The sequence below is a fragment of the Heptranchias perlo genome, chromosome 6 (assembly GCF_035084215.1).
Source record: "Heptranchias perlo isolate sHepPer1 chromosome 6, sHepPer1.hap1, whole genome shotgun sequence".
In the NCBI taxonomy this organism is placed as follows: Eukaryota; Metazoa; Chordata; class Chondrichthyes; order Hexanchiformes; family Hexanchidae; genus Heptranchias; species Heptranchias perlo.
The window spans coordinates 101,765,701-101,783,947 of record NC_090330.1 but is presented as its reverse complement, the minus strand read 5'-3'; the positions used below and the strand labels follow the sequence as shown (position 1 = coordinate 101,783,947).

At 44.9% G+C, this 18,247-nt stretch overlaps 1 long non-coding RNA gene across 3 annotated transcripts in view; it reads left to right on the top strand.

Moving 5' to 3' along the window:
• The window catches only part of LOC137323109 (uncharacterized), a 31,991-nt gene extending 21,175 nt beyond the window's left edge, over positions 1-10,816 (top strand). Inside the window, exons 5-7 of one of the 3 annotated variants that reach the window (XR_010963309.1) lie at positions 3,466-3,567; positions 9,461-9,754; positions 10,050-10,816. This is a non-coding gene — a long non-coding RNA (uncharacterized lncRNA). Of the gene's footprint in view, positions 1-668; positions 1,592-3,465; positions 3,979-9,460; positions 9,755-10,049 lie in introns of those variants that run through there. The other 2 variants (XR_010963307.1, XR_010963308.1) reach the window with 2 other exon arrangements.
• The last annotated feature ends 7,431 nt before the right edge of the window (positions 10,817-18,247 follow it).

Here is an 18,247-nt window from a genome sequence, read left to right as displayed (position 1 = left end):
AGTTATGCTACAGCTACACAAAGCCCTGGTTAGACCACACCTGGAGTACTGTGCTCGGTTCTTGGCACTGCACGTTAGAAAGGATATATTATCCTTGGAGGGAGTGCAGCGTGGATTTACTAGGATGATACCTGGATTTCAAGGGTTTAATTACGAAGGAATATTACACAAACTAAGATTGTATTCCCTGGAATTTAGAAGATTAAGGGGTGATTTGATCGAAGTTTTCAAGTTATTAAGGGGAACTGATAGGGTAGATAGATAGAAACTATTTCTGCTGGTTGGAGAGTCTAGGACTAGGGGACATAGCATAAAAATTAGAGCCAGGACTTTCAGGAGTGAAGTTAGGAAACACTTCTACGTGCAAAGGGTGGGAGAAGTTTGGAACTGGCTTCCGCAAACAGCAGTTGATGCTAGCTCAATTGTTCATTTTAAATCTGAGCTTGATAGATTTTTGATAACCAAAGGTATTAAGGGATATGGGGCTAAGGCGGTATACGGAGTTAGGTCACAGATCAGCCATGATCTCATTGAATGGCGGAACAGGCTCGAGGGGCTAAATGGCCTACTCCAGTTCCTGTATTCCTGTGTTTCCGGTCTGACTGCCCCTCTTCGCCCCAGCATTCACAGTTCTCTCTGTTTTTAAAACCCGATTCCTTGTTTTTTAGTCCAATCGACTATCCCGGAACCCAGTATGGAATCGATCGGCCAAACTTGACAATGTTGACAATGACCCCTGCTGCGTTCAAACGAATAGAATTGTCACAGCGCAGTGGGTGTGAAGGATCACTGGAACGTCAAACCATCTTTCATCGTCTCCAGGATGCTGGTCCAGCCGCCCTGTCTGAAACCTAATCTATACCTATGTGCCCTGCTGTCCTTTAAGTTTAACCCCATAAGAACTAAGTTTAGCTCAATGGTGTCAACATATCTGAAATCCTGAAAAATGATAAGTTCACTCTCTAAGATGACTTCTTTCTCAAGACCAACTATTTCATTTGGCAAAGGCAAGAGAATCCTAGCAAAGTTTGACTGTTTACAGGCAACTTAAAGAAACAAAGTAATCTTTTTCCCCAGATTATAGATATGTCTAACCAAGCTATGTTTAAGCTGGATCTAATTACCATTTTAGTCTTCTTATCATGTTTCCAAAACATAATTAGCATTGATTATATCGTTAAGCAAGGAACCAACACCTGCAGCTACTTTAGGATAAATGGTTGCAGCCTTCACTTTGCCACATCACACGTAACATCCGGTTAAAGTAACATAAACATCAAAGGCAACTAGTTCCAGCCAAAATAAACCGATGCCTTAACATTACAGTCTAAATCAATTTACTGTCCCTTAGAATGATCTTGCTGCTATTCAGAAAAGACACAGGTTAGGTCCTGCACAACGCTGTTTGTTTAAAACTGTTCAGCAAGTCAGTACAGACCCTACTAAAATTAATTGCCTGCAGAGTAAAGCTCGGCTTGTGCAATCATTATAATTTTCATGCGCATCCATCAAGATTTCACTTTCTGTGGCAAGTCAAGATGCATGGAAAAGTGTGGAATAAAGCCAAACCAAAATGAATACCAGTCACATATTTTATGTATGTCTGACTACAGTTTATGAACACATAATGGTACCGTAACCTCTGATACAATTATGCCGCAATCTTTTAGCCACAGATTAATTTGGCGTTAGATATAAGGCCCAATTTTGCAAGACTCTACCAGCGACCCAATTCTTGGTGTGTTTGATTTCAAAACCGGACATCTCAGAGCATTTTTGTATGGCTTTGGTACCAGCATGTGCGGAGATTACTAAGAAATTATTCGGAAACAAATTAGTAAACATATGGAAATGAGGAAGATCAAATCCCATGCCAAATTTCAGAAGTTTTGGTGAGGCTGTACCCATAGTGTTAGCCATGGCCATAAAAATTGAGACCCTCAGTGCTGCACAGGTGAGGCCTGCTCAGGTACCAGCGTCCAGCCAATTCGATTCACTACACGTGACATAAGAAGCAGCTGAGTGCACTGGAAACAGCAATGGCTATGGGTCCTGTCAACATCCCAGTAGTAGTGTTGGGACCTGTGCACCAAAGCTAGCCACTCCCTTTGCCAAGCTGTTGCAGTACAGCTCTGACACTGGCATCTACCCGACAAGGTGGAAGACTGCCCAAGTATATCCAATAAATAAAAAACAGGACAAATCAAACCCAACCAACTACCATCCTAGCAGCCTCCTTCCAATCATCAGTGATGGATGGAGTCATCAATAGTGCCATCAAACAACATCGACTCAGCATTAACCTGCTCACTTATATTGCTCCAGTAATGTGTGGGTGGTTTCTGACCACAAGAATGTCATCCTGCATTTGAATGCTCGTTATCCAAGGCATACCCAGTGGTCCACAGTGCCTGCATTGTCTAAAAGTATCAAGGAATTTATTAGAAGGCTCTTGGGAGCCCAGCATGAACGGGGAGGCCAAGCAGTTAAAATGGCCTCCAAGAACTTATCATTCCATGACCTTAACTGGGCCCTTCTTTTGGACTGTGAAGGGGCCTGTCTAACTCAGGTGGGAGCCTTATTCATACTTGCAAATTGGAGTCCCAAGATGTTATTAGGACCCCATTGGCATTTTAACCACCCCGCCGTAGAACTGTAAAACCTGTCAGGCAAAAAGGAGTAGAGGCCCTAACAGGTATGTCTTACCTCCGAGCCCCACAAGGAAAGTCTGGACCTCTTCTGCACTGGATTTTTGTCCCTTCCAATCCACGAGACCCCACCAAGCCCCCCTCCCCTGCCGGGCCACCTGATCTTCACCTGCTGGCAGACAGCCAGTTGCCTCTTCATGCCCATTTCAAATGGGCTACTGGCCAGTGGGATGTAAATGAGGCCCGGGAATTAAAAGAGCCTAGGTCTCAAATTGACGCCATCAAGGGGGTTTGAGACTCGCCCCACGCCCCCATCTGCCCGAAACCCGCTCCCAGTTAAAATCCCCTTAACAATTTCATGCCTCTCACAAGTCTAGCCAATGAGTACCACCTCTTTAATGGCTCTATTCTTAGTCTTTCTTCAACAACTGACAATCCTGGTCTGATTACCACCTCTGAATTCAAATGGAGCTCTCACTACTCCCAATTGCTATAGCTGCCTCCAAGAAGCTTGGTTCGCTGATTCATGCCTAACACTTTTCCTTTCAACAATTCTCTACTTTCTATCAAGCCCCAATCCATCCAGGACACAAATTTACTAAAGCATTATTAAGTAATTACAAACCAAGGGTTTGATTTTCATAATGAATCTATTGTATCTCATCATTTAGCATTTCAGTGTTCTGCAGGAACTAAATTATTGTGTCCAGAAGCAAAGGGGTCTGAAAATATATCAGTAAGTTATACATTTCTTGGAAGCGCTGACTTATTAACTATGGAAGTAAGTATTTAAAGACATGTTGTCTGCCTCCTATAGATTACTGGACCATCATGGATATCAAACATGAATGCTCAGACGGTGCAATCAAAATGGAGTGTATCCGAAGACAACAGCAATTCCTTCTGACAGTTTTCAAAGGTATAAGGAATCCACCATGATTTCCCAGTTTCAAAACTTCGAAGGAGGCTAAGGATAATGATTTTGGGGTTGATTTGGCCTCATTATCACTGTACTTTCAAAGCCCACAGCCTCTTTGTGATCTCACCTCTATCAGGACAAATTTACACACATTGGCAAGTCCTTTGGAATCATAATCGTACATAGAATTACATAGAATTTACAGGACAGAAACAGGCCATTCCGCCCAATGGGTTCGTGCCAGTGTTTATGCTTCAGTCTGCATTAGGGTTGGGTTAGGGGGTGTGGGCAGGAGGGTGGTTGTCCCCTCTTGTGTTTATATTTTCCTCCCATGCATCTTCATCTAACCTTATCAGCATAACATTAGTTATCAGTTATTCATACTGCAAACAATAATTAATTAAAATTGATATAAGGGAAAACAGTTAACAAAAAGTGTTTGGCCTACCCTTTTTTTTTGCTTGCTAAACACTCAACATGATGTAACTCAATTCGAATGGATGTTGTATTTGACATCAGTGTGACAAAAAAGTCTTTTGGCTCTTCTCCCTCATGAGCAAAAGGTAGTTTGCCAAACATTTTCCCGTGAACAGAGTTCTCCAGTGTAGTACTGAGGGAGCGCTGCACTGTCGGAGATGCCGTCTTTCGGATGAGACGTTAAACCCTCTCAGGTGGACATAAAAGATCCATGGCACTATTTCAAAGGAGAGCAGGGGAGTTCTCCCTGGTATCCTGGCCAATATTTATCCCTCAACCAACATCATTAAAACAGATGATCTGGTCATTATCATATTGCTGTTTGTGGGACCTTGCTGTGCGCAATTTCCTACATTTCCTACATCACCTCAGTGACTACACTTCAAAAGCATCTCGTTGGCTGTAAAGTGCTTTGGGATGTCCTGAGTTTGTGAAAGGCGCGATATAATCATCTTCAGCCAGAAATGCCGAGTGGATGATCCATCTCGGTCTCTTCTCGATATCCCCACCATCACAGAAGCCAGTCTTCAGCCAATTCAATTCACTCCACACGATATCAAGAAATGGCTGAGTGTACCGGATACAGCAAAGGCTATGGGCCCTGACAACATCCCGGCTGCAGTGCCGAAGACTTGTGCTCCAGAACTAGCCGTGCCTCTAGCCAAGCCGTTCCAGTACAGCTACAACACTGGCATCTACCTGACAAAGTGGAAAATTGCCCAGGAATGTCCTGTCCACAAAAAGCATGACAAATCCAATCTGGCCAATTACCGCCCCATCAGTCTACTCTCAAACATCAGCAAAGTGATGGAAGGTTTGTCGACAGTGCTATCAAACGGCACTTACTCACCAATAACCTGCTCAACGATGCTCAGTTTGGGTTCCGCCAGGACCACTTGGCTGCAGACCTCATTCTCGCCTTGGTCCAAACGTAGACAAAAGAGCTGAATTCCAGAGGTGAGGTGAGAGTGACTGCCTTTGACATCAAGGCAGCATTTGACCGAGTGTGGCACCAAAGAGCCCTAGTAAAATTGAAGTCAATGGGAATCAGGGGGAAAACTCTCCAGTGGCTAGAGACATACCTAGCACAAAGGAAGATGGTAATGGTTGTTGGAGGCCAATCATCTCAGCCATTGCTGCAGGAGTTCCTCAGGGCCATGTCCTAAGCCCAACCATCTTCAGCTGCTTCATCAATGACCTTCCCTTTATCATAAGGTCAGACATGGGAACGTTCGCTGATGATTGCACAGTGTTCAATTCCATTCGCAACCCCTCAGATAATGAAGCAGTCCACACCCGCATGCAGCAAGGTCTGGACAACATCCAGGCTTGTACTGATAAGTGGCAACTAACATTCACGCCAGACAAGTGCCATGCAATGACCATCTCCAACCACCTCCCCTTGACATTCAACGGCATTACCATCACTGAATCCCCCACAATCAACATCCTGGGGGTCACCATTGAGCAGAAACTTAATTGGACCAGCCATATAAATACTGTGGCCACAAGAGTAGGTCAGAGGCTGGGTATTCTATGGCGAGCAACTCACCTCCTGACTCCCCAAAGCCTTTACACCACCTACAAGGCACAAGTCAGGAGTGTGATGGAATACTCTCCACTTGCCTGGATGAGTGCAGCTCCAACAACACTCAAGAAGCTCGACACTATCCAGGACAAAGCAGCCCACTTGTTTGGCACCCCATCCACCACCCTAAACATTCACTCCCTTCATCACCGCTGCACCATGGCTGCAATGTGTACAATCTACAGGATGCACTGCGGCAACTCGCCAAGGCTTCTTCGACAGCACCTCCCAAACCCGCGACCTCTACCACCTAGAAGGACAAGGGCAGCAGGCACATGGGAACACCACCACCTGCACATTCCCGACTTGGAAATATATCACCGTCCTTCATCGTCGCTGGGTCAAAATCCTGGAACTCCCTACCTAACAGCATTGTGGGAGAACCTTCACCACACGGACTGCAGCGGTTCAAGACGGCGGCTCACCACCACCGTCTCAAGGGCAATTAGGGATGGGCAATAAATGCTGGCCTCGCCAGTGACGCCCACGTCCCATGAACGAATAAAAAAATATATAAATGCATGTTTTTGTTTTCTTCTTTTACTCTTTAAATAAATGAGCTCTGTAATGGAATGGGGGTAAGCGGTGGCCAGGGGTGTGGGGGAGGGAGGGGCTCAGGGCAGCAATCGGGGGGGGAGCAGCAGCATTTGGGGGAGGAGTGGTGATGATTGGGGGAGGACGGAATGATCGGAAGGAGCGGTGGCAATCGAGGGGAGTGATGGCGATCGGTGGGGGTTAGTGGTGGCGATCGGGGGGAGAATGGTGGCGATTGGGGACGGATGGTGGTGATCAGCTGGATCGATGGTGGTGATCAGGTGGATCGATGGTGATCGGGGGGAGCGATGGCGATCGGGGAAGGGGAATGGTGGCGATTGGGGGGGGGGGTGGGAGTGGTGGTGATTGGTGGGGCGGGAGTGGCAATTGCGGGGGTGGGGGGGATGGCGATCGGGAGGGGGTGCCTAGCATTGTCAGGCAGTGGTCTGCGTTCTTTGAATGTGCAGGTGGGAGGAGCGCTCTTTCTCCTCCTGGTTCCACATTCAGGGAAGTATATTTTAAAGCCTTACCTTGTTGGTTGTGGCCTGCAGTGGTCGCGCATGTAGACCTGTTTTTTTGAGTGCAGCTGGTGTCTGCTGTCTCAGGTCAAACCAATCTTGCAGTGGGGGGCCTCAAACAGGCATGAGATCCCTTATTTGCATATAAAAAGGACCCTATGTTTGTTTAGGCATGGGCACTGCCGTCGATTTTTTGGCCTTTACCAATATGGCGGGCAGTGCTCTTCCGGCTCGTAATAAGTGGGCACCTCCTGCCCGCCACATTGGAGGCTTATGGGAGGCCGTTTACTGCCTGAAAAATGAGCACTGCACTGCTGAATTTCTCGGCCTTCATCTTTTGAAAAGCCAAGGTGTCTGATGTAATTCTGTATCACCTGTTTGTTTAGTATGTTGCTGAACTTTTACATTACTGAAAACAAAAATTCTGCACAATTTTTAAAAAAGTTACTTCAGAGCAATTGTAGGCACTGGCTTTTGTTCCACTGCCTTCTGTTTGTCTGCTCGTGTGTTTCTTTAAGTTATATATTTGCTGTTTATAGCTCTTTTTATCCTCCATTGTTTTCATGAGCACCGTCTTTAGCTGTAAGACTAGTGGAATGGGTCACAGACTTCTCCATGATTTCCAATGCCAATGTTGCTTTGTGCTTGGTTACTGGGGCAAGACGGCCTATCCCAGTTACCCGTTGCCATCTAGAGTAAGACATTTCTTTCCTGCAAAGCATCATACCCAATGATCCAGCTGGGAACTGCCCAAGCATTCTGGACAGATTCAATTATCAAGCCTTTAACTGTAGGAAGCTGAAGTTACTTATTTATTGTTATTTTTCTGGTCTGTACACAAATATTTGTGGGATAAATCAACAGAAGCAAAACTAGGTACAAGCTATTCTGGAACCCTGAACTTCAGCAGGGGCTATTTACGCCAGTGTTGCTCCTCTGAGCTGGGACCTCTCCCTGCCAATGTGGCCAGCCCTGACCCCGTCCTATGTTGTGCGGTCAGCTCATCGAAATAGCCATTGGTGATTCATTGAATCATGGAATCATAGAAATTTGCTGCACAGAAGGAGGTCATTTGGCCCATCGTGTCTGTGCCGGCCGAAAAAGAGCTTTCCAGCCTAATCCCACTTGCCAGCTCTTGGTCCGTAGCCTTAGAACCATAGAAACCATAGAAAAGATACAGCACAGAAGGCGGCCATTCGGCCCATCGTGTCCACACTGGCTCAAAGAGCAACCAGGTGCCCATTCTAATCTCACCTTCCAGCACCCGTTCCATAGCCCTGCAGCTTATAGCACTTTAGGTGCAGGTCCAGGTACTTTTTTAAAAAGTTGAGGGTCCCTGCCTCTACCACCAATTCGGGCAGCGAATTCCATACACCCACCATCCTCTGGGTCAAAATGTTTTTCCTCATGGCCTCTCTAATCCTTCCGCCAATCAGCTTAAATCTATGTCCTCTAGTTCTCGAACTCTCCGCTAGGGGAAACAGGTACTTCCTGTCTACTCTATCTAGGCCCCTCATAATTTTGTACACCTCAATCAAGTCTCCCCTCAGCCTCCTCTGCTCTAAGGAAATCAATCCCAGCCTATCCAATCTCTCGTCGTAGCTGCAATTTTCAAGCCCTGGCAACATTCTTGTAAATCTTCTCTGCACTCTCTCCAGAGCAATTACATCCTTCCTGTAATGTGGTGACCAGAACTGCGCACAATACTCCAGCTGTGGCCTTACCAGCGTTTTATACAGTTCCATCATTACATCCCTGCTTTTGTATTCTATACCTCGGCTAATAACGGAGAGCATTCCGTATACCTTCTTCACTACCTTATCCACCTGTACTGCCACCTTCAGGGACCTGTGCACATGCACTCCAAGGTCTCTCACTTCCTCTACCCCTCTCAATATATTTCCATTTACTGCGTATTCCCTTTTACTGTTTGCCCTCCCTAAGTGCATTACCTCACACTTCTCCGGGTTGAACTCCATTTGCCACTTTTACGCCCACTCCACCAACCCATTGATATCTTCTTGGAGTCTACAGCTATCCTCTTCACTATCAACTACATGGCCAATTTTTGTGTCATCTGCAAATTTGCCAATCATTCCCCCTACATTCAAGTCCAAATCATTAATATATACCACAAACAGCATGGGACCCAACACTGAGCCCTGTGGCACACCACTGGAAACGGATAGCCTTGTAGGTTACGGCCCTTCAAGTGCATATCCAAGTACTTTTTAAATGCAATGAGGGTTTCTGCTTCTACCACCCTTTCAGGCAGTGAGTTCCAGACCCCCACCACCCTCTGGGTGAAAACGTTTCTCCTCAGCTCTCCGCTAATCCTTCTACCAATTGCTTTAAATCTACGGTCCCTGGTTATTGACCTCTCTGCTAAGGGAAATAGGTCCTTCCTGTCCACTCTATCTAGGCCCCTCATAATTTTGTACACCTCAATTAAATCTCCCCTCAGCCTCCTCTGTTCCAAAGAAAACAACCCCAGCCTGTCCAATCTTTCCTCATAGCTAAAATTCTCCGAGCTAGGTTCAGTAATACAACTGCTGCGAAACACTGGACTCGTGTGTTTTGGGGACTGGAGTGGGGGTGGGGGGGGTGGTGGCTAGGAAATTAGGAGCGTAGCTTTTAAAAAGGTCAAAAATGGCTGAAGATTGCAGCAGCAGGCTGGGGGAGCAACAGGCAAGTAGAAGGTTATTTGGCACAGTGAGTTGCCTGTCAGGTAGTTGTAATGGATGACTCATGTGTGATTTTGTTTCCCCTTTTTAAGTAGGCCTTCAAGTGAAGGACTTGGCAGCAAGGCCAAAGAAGGGAGTGGAGCATTGCAAAGGAAGGAGAAAAGAAGAGCACATAATTTCAATGAGACCGACCTTCAGACGCTCCTGGATAAGATGCAACAAAGGAGAGAAAGACTGCCGGGTGACCATGGGAGGATGCCAAAGAGAAATATCTTACATGCTATATGGAGGGAGGTGGCAGTGGCACAGAGTGCCCCTAAAAACTAACCTTCAAAACTGCGGAACATTGCCGGAAGAAGTTCAATGGCCTGGCAAGGGTAGACAAGGTAATAGACCGTTTCTTTATTGGCACCATGGCACTAACGCACCGGTCACTGGCTAAAGGTAACAGCTGCACAAATAACTGTTCAAACTGAACTGTGGTTAAGGGGGGGTCACGAACTCAGAATCTTACAATATGTGTCATTAACTCCCCTGACAACAATTACTTGCATGCAGAACATTACAACTCTTTCCTCCACAGGGTGATATCAACCATTCTATTACAACAACTGTCCGATACCACCTGGGAGACATACCTCAAATGCTAGCCCTTACTTAATTCCCTCAATCTTGTTACAGGAGAAACTTGCCCACAGTGCCTGTGAAAGGCAGGGGACCAGTAGGACTATTCCAGACATCAGAGAGCCGACCATCCCTATTAGGACCAAGCCAAGGAGTTGCCGGGAAGGCATTTTGCTCTAGCCATGGGAGATGGCAAGATGCCTATAAAGTCACCATGGCATTGCTATGAAGCAGCACACAGCCATAACATCCTGCAACCTTCTCTGTCTCCTTAGGCCTATTCTTAGTTTATGCCCTCCTTTCCTGCAGATCCATCACAGAAAAGGAGAGGGGGGCAGAGGATGAGGAAAATAATGAGGATGAGGGGCAGGAGGGAAGAAAATTCTTCCTTGTGTTTATGGTGATGAAGATGAGGAAGATGATGTGGAGGCAAAGGATATTGAGGACAATGCCACACAGGAGTCCCAGGAGCACGTTGCTGCACCATATTCCGCTGACAAAACCCCCTCAACGTCTCCCCCTGTGCCACTGACCCATGCACCAGCTCTGATACGTTCGCCCACGGGAAATTAAATAGTGTAAGTGAGGATGTGAAATTAGGTGATTCATACAGCACAAGGGAGTTGGACGAGTCCTATTTCTTATGTTCTTGTGGACTCTAGGGGAATCAAGGGATATGTTTTACTACGTTATAGGCACTATATAAATGCAAGTTATTGTTGTTGTACAAGGACAATACAACTAAAAATATCACTAAAAAACTTAAACTGGTCATTCATCTCATTGCTTTTGGTGGAACATTGCTGCAGCAGAATGGTTTCCACTTTGGCTTGTTATAATTACAGTCAATGTACAAAAGTAATTTTGTGAAGCACTTTCAGATGTTTCAATGATGTGATAAGGCTGTACATAAATACAAACATTATTTTTTACTTCTATTTTAATAAGAATTGAGAGATGAGCAATATGTCATTCTGTGTATCTGGAAAGGACGTGGCCTACTGTTTCCAGGTAATAGCTCGTACCAGGCTCTGTTTGAAATTTGGATTGTCTTAAAATAAACACCAGGAAATATTCACTTTCTCGGAATAAGGGAGTACAGTTCATTCCTTGTTACAGAATTGTCCAAAGATTTGGCACCTGATAACTTCCAGTCTGCAAGAATCCTATTTCATTTGTGTGCTAAAGAAATTCTGCAAACAGTACAAGAATTAAAGGTGTAGAACTTCCCATTTATCACAACCAAGCTATTGCATATAGTTTATAGAGCTGTTTTTAAAAGGTGTACTGTAGGATATTTTAAAGTTCAGGAATTTCCCTCTTTGCTGAGTGAAGAGACATCCCAAATAAAAGATTACCAGAAAGAACAGGAGTTTTAGAGAGCTTAACTTTCGCTTACATAAAGCAATTAAAAGGGACATTGCTCATTTCATTATAGGAATGTAAATAATAATTCCAAGTAAAAATGAACTGAAAAACTGGCATAATCAGACATGATTACACAATTAGGTCTAGAAAGAGTATCAATGATGTAAAAAGTCATGAGAAATCACATTAGTCCTGAAATGATACAGTTAGTTCCTCTAATTAGTAACTAAGACTTTCAATCAAAACATCCCTCTCAATTGAAATGACTTTGATCAAGATTTAGCTTTCCAATTTTGTAATTCAATCCCAAAATTGGTACACGTGGAGTTTTTTGAAATGTTTCCTAATCGACATGGTTTCATACTAATAATAAAAACTGGACAGATGACTTGTAATTGATGGTTCGCTGACTGAAAAAGGACCTCATGACTTCAGGATTGCACAATCTACAAGCCTGAATCACAGGGTATGTGGTACACACTGATATAGAGTCATAGAAGTTACAACATGGAAACAGGCCCTTCGGCCCAACATGTCCATGTCGCCCAGTTTATACCACTAAGCTAGTCCCAATTGCCTGCACTTGGCCCATATCCCTCTATACCCATCTTACCCATGTAACTGTCCAAATGCTTTTTAAAAGACAAAATTGTACCCGCCTCTACTACTGCCTCTGGCAGCTCGTTCCAGACACTCACCACCCTTTGAGTGAAAAAATTGCCCCTCTGGACCCTTTTGTATCTCTCCCCTCTCACCTTAAATCTATGCCCCCTCGTTATAGACTCCCCTACCTTTGGGAAAAGATTTTGACTATCTACCTTATCTATGCCCCATCTACCTTATCTATTTCTCAGTAAAGCAACCTTCATCATTGTCATATGTAGATCACATTTTATAGTGGAATTAGTAAGCAGTGCCTTGAGTGGTTTGTGCGAGATGTAAACCACAGCTGAGGTAACCACAATTGCGAATCATTTGGTGAAATGCCTTGACTGAGACCCAGGCTTTCAGTGGGTAAGGGATCAGGTCGAAATGGAGAGTGAGGAGTCCACTATTAGGGATTCTCCCTCCATTCAGGGCTTTCCCACCATTACCTCAGGGACTATCACCTGACAGCTGCAGGGAGTGGTAGTTAGAAGAGCAGACCTGAGGGAAATGAGCTTAGAACCTGGGCCCTGCCGTAATTTGCATGTGGCAGATGAGGAAGGGGCGGCCAGCAGTGGGGGGGGCGGGCAGAGGGGGAGGGAAATTAAGGTCGAGGCCGGCAGGCTGGGGTAGGCCTTGCCTGTACAGGTACCTGTACAATCAGTTCACCTTCCCTGGCATTTGGCCTCCCATTTCTTTAAAAAATAAAGAGAGGGAGAGAAAGATTGGAGTAAGAGGGAGAGAAAAAAGAGACAGAAAGGAAAAGTAAGAAAAAAATTTAAAATTTAATATTTAAAAAACCTCTAGTGACAATTTACTACCTGCTGAGATTCCACAGTTTCAATTGTTCCCTTTCTGGGCCTGCAAGGTTGAGATTCATGTCAGGACCATAAATCACGTCATTAAACAGGGTCCTGAAATGTCAGCCCTAAATGTTTGCGGCGAGATTCATTTGTATTTACGGCGCAAATCCAGCAATTTCTTGAAACTCACGGGGAGGTTGACGGTGAGCTCTGGTTTTTGCGAGGGTAGCGGCAGAGCGGCACAAATCGTCCAGCAATTTGTGACGATTCGCAACTCACTGCGTATCTCTTCCTCGCCACAAATTGCTGTTTTTTTTACACACTAATAACGGTGTGCGCCATGAACTCTTTTCTCATCTTGACTTTTCTTATCAGCTATTTCGTGACAGAAATAAATGAGACTTAATTCACACACAGAGCAAACTAGTTATCATAATAATGGTTCTTTTAACAAAATGACTGTATACCCTAAATAATTCTGTGGGTGTAATAGAAACAGTTAAATGATACAGGAGAAAAAATGAGTGATGTGGCAAAGTTAGGAACAAGTTGCAGTTTGCGAATGATCTCATTCGATGAGACATCTAATTCTTTAAATTTGCATATAAGTTGGAATTTGCATCCATGTACGGAATTATGAAAAATCTTGCATCAGAATTACTTACAGCTACAGAGGAAAGCTTCAGGCTAGTAACTATCACAGTGACAGTGAGCCCAATAATGATAGATTTATGCAATAAATTTCAGTCATGGTCTGTTTAAAATTATTAATTGTACCAATAAGAAGATTTAAAGCTTGCCTTTCTAAGAAACACCTGTTAAGTTTTGTTTGAAAAGTTATTCTGAAGAAAGACTTTTAATGGTTTAAATATCAGCATATACTGCTTTATGATGTTAGTAAAAACTTTATATAATTTTCCTCTAGGTGAACTGAAACAAAAAGTCAAATTGCGGTTTTATTGAATTGGAAAATGTGCGGAAATTAGATCCATCTGGTATGGGATGGTGCCCTTTGCTCCCTTAGGAGCAGGTCACCTGAAATACTAACTGTGTTTCTCTCTCTACAGATTCTGCCTGAGTAGATAGGTGTTTCTAGCAATTTCAATTTTTATTTTAAAAAAATGATGTGGTTGCATTTCTTCAGTCTTTCTCTGGCCTTGGGCTCAGCTTTGGTTCAATGGGTAGCACACTCATCTCTGAGTTAGAAAGTTGTGGGTTCATAGTCCCACTCCAGAAATGAGCACAAAAAATCTCGTCTGACACTCCAGTGCAGCACTGAGGGAGTGCCGCACTGTCGAAGGTGCTGTCTTTTGGATGAAACCTTAAACCGAGGTTCCTGTCTGCCCTCTCAGGTGGATGTAAAAGATCCCATGGCTCTATTTTGAAGAAGAGCAAGGGAGTTATCTCTGGTGTCCTGGCTAATATTTATCCCTCAACTAACATCAGTAAAACAGTCCATCTGGTCATTATCTCATTGCTGTTTGTGGGACATTGCTATGCACAAATTGGCTGCTGTGTTTCCTACATCACAACAGTGACTACACTTCAAATGTACTTCATTGGCTGTAATACGCTTTGGGATGTCCTGAGGTCTTGAAAGGTGCTACATAAATGCAAGTCTTTCTCTTCTATTTTGGGGTCTTCTTGTTGGTGCTTTTCGGACCTGGTCCACTTCATCCAGGTTGTGCCCCTGCTATTTGTCCCAAACATTCAAACGATTCTGTCTCTGTGATGGGATAAAAGCCAGGTCACAGTGGTGGCCTGAATTCCCACGGTGGAGCAGGTGCCCCAGAATTTCGGATACTAGGAATAAACCTTTTCGCACTTCCCTGGATATTTCCCTGGTGTCCAGACCAGAACACAATACTCATGGTGGGGGGGGCGAAATTGGGCCATGTGGCGCCCGTTTTGTGGGCGCTACGCGGACATCAGATCTCGAAAATGGCGTCCAAGATGCGCGCGCACATTTCTGCGGGAAGTGCGCAGGACGCCATCTTGCTCAAGGTCTTTGTGCATGCGCACCTAATGACCGCCAGCAGCATTTAGAGGAGGAGATGATGACGTGAATCAGTGTGCAATGCTGATTTGAAGCAACCGGTGAAATTTTGAAACTCCATGCTTCAGCCAATGCCCTGTCTTACCTTGCATGGCTGAACAAGTCTTAAATGGCATGAAGGACCCCCCACCAGCACTATTTAAAGGGATCATGAAGTATTTACAGGTTAGTTGCTGGATTATTTCATCTGGCTGCTGGAGCAATTGTATGTGTTTTTGGATGTTCCCTGCACTTGGCTAAAGATTCAATATTCTACAGAGAGTGGTCCGGCTGATCTTGCAGTACTTTTTTAGTGGCATTTACAATATAATGCCGAAGAAGGTTGCTTCCAGACAAGGGTGGCCTGGTAGGGCTTCCTCTGGGAATTGAACAGGACTGGGAGAATGAAGAGAGACCACACAGAGCAGGACAAGCTGCTAGAAGAGGGAGGAGGAGGAGGAGGAGGAGGAGCAGGGCACACAGCAGGAGGCCATATCGGCAGAGGGTCTTTAGGGACCAATTCTCTTATCTCATCAGCGACGATCAGTGCACCAGACATCTGCAGTTCACTAAAGAGGTCGTGACTGAAATTTGTCAATTGCTGAAGCCACAACTTCATCCTCAAAACAGGGCAAGGACAGCATTGCCTATGGCTGTCAAGGTGACAGTGGCTTTAATTTTTTATGGCTTTGGCTCCTTTCAGGCTGCTGCTGGTGCAGTGCACTGCTGTATAAGAGAGGTCACTGAGGCTCTCTACGCAATGAGAAATAGATCTATCTCATTCCTTCGTGCCAGAGACAAGTAGAATGAGTGAGCATGAGGGTTTGCTCACATTGCAGGCATCTCCATGGTGCGGGGTGCCATTGACTGCATGTATATTGCCATGTGCAGTTCCATTCACAACCCCTCAGATAATGAAGCAGTCCGTGCCCGCCTGCAGCAAGCCCAGGCTTGATCTGATAAGTGGCAAGTAACATTTGCGCCAGACAAGTGCCAGACAATGACCTTCTCCAACAAGAGAGAGTCTAACCCACTCCCCTTGACATTCAACGGCATTACCATAGTCGAATCCCCCACCATCAACATCCTGGGGGTCACCATTGACCAGAAACTTAACTGGACCAGCCACATAAATACTGTGGCTACAAGAGCAGGTCAGAGGCTGGGTTTTCTGCAGCGAGTGACTCACCTCCTGACTCCCCAAAGCCTTTCCACCATCTACAAGGCACAAGTCAGGAGTGTGATGGAATACTCTCCACTTGCCTGGATGAGTGCAGCTCCAACAACACTCAAGAAGCTCAACACCATCCAGGACAAAGCAGCCCGCTTGATTGCCACTCCATCCACCAGCCTAAACATTCACTCCCTTCACCACCGGCGCACTGTGGCTGCAGTGTGTACTATCCACAGGATGCACTGCAGCAACTCGCCAAGGCTTCATCGACAGCACCTCCCAAACCCGCGACCTCTACCACCTAGAAGGACAAGGGCAGCAGGCACATGGGAACAACACCACCTGCACGTTCCCCTCCAAGTCACACACCATCCCGACTTGGAAATATATCGCCGTTGCTTCATCGTCGCTGGGTCAAAATCCTGGAACTCACTTCCTAACAGTACTGTGGGAGAACCTTCACCACACGGACTGCAGCGTTTCAAGAAGGCAGCTCACCACCACCTTCTCAAGGGCAATTCGGGATGGGCAATAAATGCCGGCCTCGCCAGTGACGCCCACATCCCATGAACGAATTTTTAAAAAACTTAGCTTGAACCAGTGCACTAATGATTTAATTACTAACAATCATTATTTTCTTTTGTTCTTCATTTTTTTTTCCTCTAACTGTCTTTCTTTAACTGGTTCCCATGCAACAGGCAAGTTAAATTGGAAAACTGTTGGGCAGGGAGGCAATCTATTGTGGGGGGGAGCGCGGTCTGAGGCCCATGAAACTGTCTAATCAGGGCAGTTTCATGTGTCAGCGGATTGGATTATTTTGTGAATTCTGATATCCATGTTGATATTAAATCAGGTACAAGGAGCATTTCAGTTTCCTGATGTGATGTGCAGCATTACAAGAGAAGAAAGGGTTGGTTTCAGACCCAGTGAAGTTGTCAGGGATTGGACAATGGCTAACAGGAAGTGATATCGCCATTTCAGAGGGAGTGATTTCTCTACTCTTGAGCAATACTGGATGGAAGTTAAAATGATATTCAGGTAACCTGAATCCAGTGAGTGAAACTGAGGGCAGGATATTTATCTCTGTTCAGACTATAAATGTGAATACAATGTGTAGAAAAGTACTGGTGTTTCTGTTCACAAATGTAGCAGAATGGTATCTGAATATTTAATGGTCGTGTGAGTGAGGTGAGTGCCCATTTTGCGTTTACTTTAAGCCCACAGTTTGAAAGGATCTATCAGCGATACTTTAGTTTTTGCATTAATTTCTTAATTTGGGCTTGTGGTAGAATTGTCCCAAATGGTACCTCTGGTAACTTAGTTCTTTTTAAAGCAAAATGCAAAAGTGTCCATTATTTGCCACTTGTTTTTTGTATATTGTGCAAAAATTGGAAAAGGAGGCAAACTCTTACATACATTGTGATCAAAAGAATTCGACTACTTCACAGTTGCGCTAACTCTTCTTCAAAGTGATTGAAAACTTAAACAATATGATCCAGAAGAGTTTAACGCCATGTGGAATACAGCAGAGCAAGATAATTTGTTCTTCTATCAAAGTAACACAAAACTGGTGATAAATGTTTTATTTATTTAAGAGCTAGTTGTAATTGGTGAGAAATCACCAAAATCACATAGCATAGTCAACAAACACCAATCCAACGAAACTCTGTACGATAAGAATTTGTTGCAAAACGGTGATTTCAAATTGCCATCAACCAAATTCAAAAATTAAATATCATTCTTGTGCAAACCCTTAGCACCTGTCTGAGGTGCTCTTTTGCATAGTCTAGTGCTCCTTTGAGGTGCTATCCCTGTGGCTACAACACGGGAGGTGACCATCCACTGAAGGCACTTGAGATGGCTGTGGTGGGTGGTCTCGGAGCTGTGGCCTGAGAAGGTATAGCTGCAAACTGCAAAATTTCAGTTATGACCAGGGCAGTCTGTCCCACTTGGCTTTCCGACACTAATGTGGCCACTGGTTGAGACGTGCTATCCTCCTGAGAGAGGACAGTATGTGCCCCTCTCGTAGGACCACTGCAACTCACATGGGACTGCGCTCTGTGTGAGAACAGAGTGCAAGACTGATGTGACGGTTTGGAAGCCACTATCATTGCTTTCCTTCACGCTTAGCAAGCTGGAGGAGATAATGGAACTCAAAGCCTGAATGGCAGCAGTCTGAGCTTCCATCGAAGCTGTCACCACTAGCTCCATAACTCGATCCTGCTGCAGA